Source organism: Parasteatoda tepidariorum, chromosome 4 (assembly GCF_982258835.1).
Source record: "Parasteatoda tepidariorum strain Cologne lab strain chromosome 4, Ptep-v5.0, whole genome shotgun sequence".
NCBI classification, from domain to species: Eukaryota; Metazoa; Arthropoda; class Arachnida; order Araneae; family Theridiidae; genus Parasteatoda; species Parasteatoda tepidariorum.
The window spans coordinates 95,218,781-95,225,776 of NC_141758.1; the positions used below are offsets into that span (position 1 = coordinate 95,218,781).

The 6,996-nt window shown below is 26.4% G+C and overlaps 1 protein-coding gene across 1 annotated transcript in view; it reads right to left on the reverse strand.

The window, feature by feature from the left end:
- Window positions 1-6,996, reverse strand: part of LOC107456859 (non-selective voltage-gated ion channel VDAC2) — a 113,609-nt gene that overhangs the window by 46,012 nt on the left and 60,601 nt on the right. The gene's annotated exons all lie outside the window — the stretch shown is intronic.

Below are 6,996 nucleotides of genomic sequence, written 5' to 3' on the forward strand. Positions count from 1 at the left end.
TAAAAAGTGTAATACTTTTCAAGTAAATTTGAAAAAGAAATCGAAAGGGAATTTCTATTTTTATCAGTACATAATTATACGCTATATCCTATGTTCCACAATCACTGTCCTTATTATCTGTTTATAATATCTGCAAAAATTATAAATATATACATACATCTTAGATTGTAGGTAATATTTAGGCAAGTGAAAAATACACACATACAATCAAAATCTATTGTATCTCCACTGACGAAGACGAGAATATTGTAACCTGATAGATTGCCTGAAAATATTCAAAATAAGGTGGAAGAGGATCTCTGAACAATTTCAGCGATTAAAGTTTGATGTTCCTCATCTCATTTTTCTCACTATAATAGGTCGGTTCATTTATTCCGATTAAGGTTTAGTCTTATCAAAGTTTAAATATTAATTTACGACTCCTAGTGTGTATTTTTCTTTGAAATGGATTCTAAAAATATGTTTTGAGGGCGGCGATTAAGGATAACCCCTCAATGCAGTTGTAACGTTTCACAATTTTAGTGAAATACTCTTCATTTGCACTAATAAAAAATTAATAAAACAGTAGGAAATCTTTATTTCTGTACTATTTGATCTTTCGAGAATTAAAGTTTTGTGAAAAAAAGTTTTTCAGCAAACTATTAAAAAAAAAAAAAAAAAAAGATTTTTTTGAATTTTTAAGGAGACGTGATATCCAGTTCCGACCTTTTCTGTATGAGAAAATCAAAATTCACTTATCACAAGTTTAATAAAAATTATGACGAAAATTTTAATCAGTTCAGAACATAAGAAACTATATGATTACTAGCAAAAGAAAAAAAAAGTTAGAAATACGCGTTTTAAGATACGCAATTTATTGTATATATAAGCTGAATACAAAATTTTTATGTTTAAGGTTAATTTTTTCGAATATGAATAAAATAAAAAGGAAGAAAGAAATCTAAAATAAAAACAATGATTTAATTAAGCTTTGATTTGGATATACTGTTAGTTTAAGATGCATATATTTTATACAAAGAAAGAGGAAAGAAAAAAAAAAACGATAACTTTTAGCTAGACATAACGTGTTGAAAATTCGCTAAATTATTAAGTAAGAGGTAAAAACAGTGATCTGCAGCTAGGGGAAAACGAAAATTTAAAATTTTTTTTCTATTTACCAGAAGGAAAATATTTTATGAAACATAAACTATGATTTTTAAACCAATTTAAAAATGAAAATTTAGGTCATTAAAATTTAAATATTCATCATAACACTTAAGAATTTTCAATTGGATACAGTTTAAAAGGTAGATAGATTTTATAAGTAAATATCTTGCCAATGTTTTTTTTAAAAATTCGTTATAATTTTATGAAAGAGACTATTTTTTGAACAAATTGTCTCCAGCCGTCCATACAAATATGCAGGCCGTTGAGCAAATAGTATTTTTTATTCTTTAAAAATGATGAAGATTGAAAATGAAAGATTAAAAAGTTCTTTTTAAATATGGGTTGTTTGTCAATGAAACTAAGAATATCAGCTTGAATTAGAAAATCATTGAAAGATAAAACAATAGATAAGATAAAAGTTGAATGAGATATGGAGACACAGTAGTGTCTTTCTTCTAAAATATTTATTTTGAAATGGATGAAAAGCGAAACTTAATTTCATCTTTATCAATCATTAAATACCTTCAAAATAAATGAAGAGCAATACAATCACTAAAAATTATATTATTTATTTATAGATGCACAACCTTTTTCAAAGGAAAGCAACAGAGAAAAAAATAATTTTGGGGGTTACAACAAATTGTTTTTATATCAACTAAGAAATTAAATATTCCTTACTGCAATATGAAATTTTATTTGGTTCAAAACTCATTTGGTTTCAACATTAATAGACGAAGAAAATTTACTTCATTTTAAATACTTTGTCTTCTTTGATAATACTGCAGAATGCTTCAAACGTACTTCGTGGTATTAATTTTGTCATTCACTAACATTTTTAAATAAATCATTGATCTACATATCGTTTGGAGTATGTTTTAGTTAAATATTTGGGTTAAGAAACTTTCTTTCTTTCAAAAAAATAAAAACACTGAATTGTTGAAAAACTTATTATTTTTTAGGCATTAGGTAATCGACTTTTCAGAATTTTAATGTAATAATTACTGTTTTCTCTAAGTTAATTGAAATTAGTCTGAAATGCAGTTACATAATTTCTTACGAAATTTTTACAAATCTATTTTTTAAAATTGATTGATAAAAATTTGGAAAGCAAAAGGCAGCCCAGTGTTCAATTCAAAAGTCGCAAAGAGTGCTCTAGAACACCGGTTCCCAAATCGTGTTCCGCGAAAATCTAGGGTTCCAGGGAAGAGTTAAAGGGGCATCAATAGTTAATACTTAATTTAAACAGTTTTTTTCGAAATATTTTTGAAGCAGCATTACATTTAGCCATCATTTACTTATTACTTTGATTGGCTTTATGCAACATTTAAAGCAAAATGCCAAAGAGAGAAAGATTAATTTTTTTTCAACAATTATAAAAAAATCCAATAATAATTCACTTTGCAAATCGAAATAACTGGATTCTTAAAAGAAATAAGTTTCCTTATTTACCATTTTCAACATTTATAACAGTATTTCTTTTATGGCAATATGAAAATCAATTTTTAGCTTGACTAGATTCATCTCCAAGACTGCGAATTCAACTGCATTTTGAATTTTATTTTAAATATCTAAATATAAATTTCCATATTCATGCTTATCGGAAAGTTTGGTTGGGGCAGTTTAACAAACATAAAATTTAAAAGAGTATTGGTGTTCTAGTAATTTCTTGTCAATCTGTATAGATATAGGGTGTCCAAAAAGTATGGGAACATTCAAATACCCCAAAAACACATAAGATTAAAAACACATATGCATATTTTTGAAAAGAAAAAAAAAACTATGCAGATGATGCTAAACTTGACCCATTGTTTGGTTAGTTGAGGAAGGGGTTGATGTAAATTTAAAATCTTAAATGGGAATTATGACTTTTTATTGCAGATTTGGATTATCCAGAAGAAAAAAGCAGAAAGAGTGGCAATCGCAAAAAGTCGTACAAATAGTATAAATAAAGATCTGCCAAGAATAATTTTACAAGAATTTTATTTTTGATGTAGAAAAAAATAAAATAAAATGAGGCAATACTTTCAGAAAAAGAAACTTTGAATTTCTTATCCTGCAACTTGAAGTTAAAACACTTCGTAGTTCAATATCAGCACCAAAGAAATGCTACTTAACTAGAGCTCTCATTTTAATTAATATCTTAATCTTTAATCTATGCCATTAAAAGAATGGACTTATTTATAATTATCTTGGATAATCTGGGAAAAAATATAACTATTATGCAATATATAAAGTGAACGTTTTTTTAAAAAAGAGCAAAAAAAAAAAGAAAAATCAAACATTTAAGAAAATGGAACAACACTAAAGCCTATACACCTTTAGATACTTTATTCATTTTAAAACATAAGCCTAGAAAGACTAATAATAATTTACATTCCTGAAAAAAAAATATATACTGACAACCGTTTATCACTCACTAGAGATGTGATGTGAAAATATTTTTTTGAAGTCAAAATTTGGGGAATAATTGAGAATTTCTGCCATATATATTTATTTCTGGAAAATTACTTAGGGAAAATGTTTAGTTATCCATGTAAAAAATATGAAAAACATTTAAAATACATTATATTAGAGAAAATATTCACAAAATCTAAATTAACTGTTAAAAAAAAAGATTTTATATTCTTCGATTCTTAATGAGGAATTATTAAGAATTGAATCCTGATAATGATCACAAAACGAAAATGTATTTTCATCAGTTAACATACAATAACAAGTTATGCATCAGAATCAGGTGTACTAGTAAGCTTGGACTTGCTAATAGTGTATGTTTGGCTTAAATACAATATTTTGAGCTACAAATGCTAACTTTCCGTGTCATTCAGTAAACAATTGATTTTTTTTTTCGTTGAATATATTGAGTCACAAATACCAAAACTTCATTCTGTTGAAGTCAATGTAATTTCAGCCAACTTGACCATGAAACATATTTCTTTCCACCAGCAAGTCATTCTTTTCCACTTTGACTTAATACAGTGAAACCTGTGTATAACGATACTGTCTATAATGATAAACCTGTCTATAGCGATATTTCCTTGAGGTCCCGGTGAAATTCCTATTTACTCAATGTATTTTTAACCTGTTTATAGCGATAACAACTTTTCAGTTAAACATGTCTACAACGATAATTTTTCCTCTTTTGATAGTTCTATTCCGATTTTTCTACCGTTGGAAACAACTCCCCATCGAGCCTAAATGTGAGATAACAAAATGTTTTTTTTTTCTTCTCTTTTGTATGTAATATTCTTTCGTTGTTTCTGACAAAAAAAGCCACTTTTAGGGGAAATTAGAGCAGTAGAAATGGGTGAAGGGGTATTGTAGGAGGGAGAGAGCTTCGTCAGAAAAACGGGTGACACACGACAAGATTTCACCAGAGAATGCCATATTGCTAATTAACGCTTTGCAAGATTTTGTTGCAACATTACCAAATGTAACTGATGTTCATTTGAATTCATTAAATGGACTGAAATCTATGTGCATGGAAATTGCTTCCAAAAATAAGCAAACAAAACTAACCGATTATTTTTCTAAATAATTTCTGTTTTGATTCATAAAATTGTAAGTAAATTTTTCTTGTGTGCTGTTTCATAATTCTAAACGTATACTTTTAAATTTCAAACCTGTCTATAACGATAACCTGCCTATAACAATATTTTATTTGGGTCCCTACAGTATCGTTATAGACAGGTTTTACTGTATTCAGCTAGCTCTGATAGAACTTCTTCCACTAACATATCTTACACAGATGCTACCAATTGGTGGAAGAATTCTTACTCGCTCCAGATTAAATTTAGGATTCAAAATATTAGCCGCATAGATTTTAATAATATAGCTTTCTTTTTTCACAAAATCAAATATAATTTTTTCCTTATTCCTCAGAAACGAAACTGCTGGTAAAACGTTTTTGCAAGCTTTTATTAATTTCAGTAAATGCTTTGACAATTATATTAATGGCGCTTGACATTGTGATCCATTCCACAATAGTATTCAACAAATCATGAATTTTCAAAACATGCAGCCAAAATATCGATTCATTTGGAATGTGCAGTCTTTACTAAGAAACTTAATTTTTATACTGATACAGTTCTTATTATCCATGATTAATTTAGTCTTGATAATGATTACTTATAGTTCTTAAAAACAGTTTACTGTTCTTCTAAATTTTTTCTTTACATGATTCAATTTAATATAAAAATAGCACAAGATAATTAGTAAATATGATTATTGTTACTCATAAAAAGAGAAAATTCCCCATAAGTAAGAATCATCTAATAATATCTATTAAAAATATTTCGAATTAAAAAGGTCTTTTCTTATAATGTGAATAGTAAATTTTAAAATAATTTATGCATGAAATGCACTGCAATTAAGAACAATTTTGTGCACTTAAAATAGTTTTAAAAACAATTTTTAGGGTTTTTATACGGTGTATTTCAGTTTACTGTGACTTTCTTAGCTTTATTCTTATTTTTTGTAAAGTAGCAATAAATATTTTTTAAATCACATAAAATAATGAATCAATATAATAAAATATTTAAGGTTTGTCTTCATTGTAAGTAAGTGAATATCAAACAGAAGAGCATTATCAAAAATTTTACATCCGTATTTACATCTGAATCTTCACTATGTCACACTCTATAACAAACATATGCTATCAGTTCAGAAAAAAAAACATAGGGTAGATTACATTTTGAATTTTACAATTGGTCTTTAATTAATAAGTTATAATTACATTTATAAACATATTAAGATTGATGACTGTATGTGTACTTATTTTGAAGAATAATGCAAAAATATTTAAACTGCTTATTTTGAATGCCTTTATCATAACCAAAATATGTAATGTCACTTCGGGTGTACCTTTTCATGGTATGACATCACTTGTGCTCGAATCTTTATGTCTTAAACTATATTGATTTCAATTTCTTTTGAATGATAATTTTAAACTTCATAAGTTCTGAATACATTATTTCAAACACTCATTTAGATATTCATATATAAAAAGATCACAGTCTACAAAAAGAATTTGATAATAAGAATTCTGTATTTGAAAACATAAGTTAAATATTGAGAAAATTTTGATAAAAAATAGTCAGAATTTGCCTGCACAGGTTAACACATAAAAGACTTCTTTGAGATTAACTCATTAAAATTACATTTTCCCCCTATAGTGTATTAAAACAATTTAAATAACCCCCATTTTGCATCCCCCCCCCAAAAAAAACCGAATAAGTGACAGTAGAATTTTACCCTAATGTTATTTATTTTGTTCCTGTTTAATTTAGTAAGTATCTATATATTATAAAACTTTTTAATCATTTTCTATAATGATAATTAATAATTTCTTCCAGAAAAGATTACACACTATTATTTATAAACATTTTGTAATTAATATATATACATGAATTCTAAAAATTATATTCACTGCACAACTAAACTTTACCGCTAAGTCTTATCTTTAATTTACTAAATTTAAAAGAAAATGTTTAATATTAATATATACTAGAGAACATTTATGATAAAAAATATTTAGGCATATATATGTTTTCTCCTCAGACTTAAACTGCATGAGTAAGGAAAGGCAGAGAGGAAATTTCATAACTTTCATTCAACAAAATTCATGGTCATCATAGGAGAACTTAAAACTAATTAACCTATTTTAAACGAGACATTTTTAACCTATTTTAAACAAGATATTACATATTATACTTAAAACCTTTTAAATATAACATATAAGAAATAACTCTTAAATATATAATGCTAAATAGCTTACAGCTATAATAACTAGTAACTTAAAAATTACTTCCTAGGAATCAACAAGAGAGAAAAAATCTCACAAAAAGTTTTAGG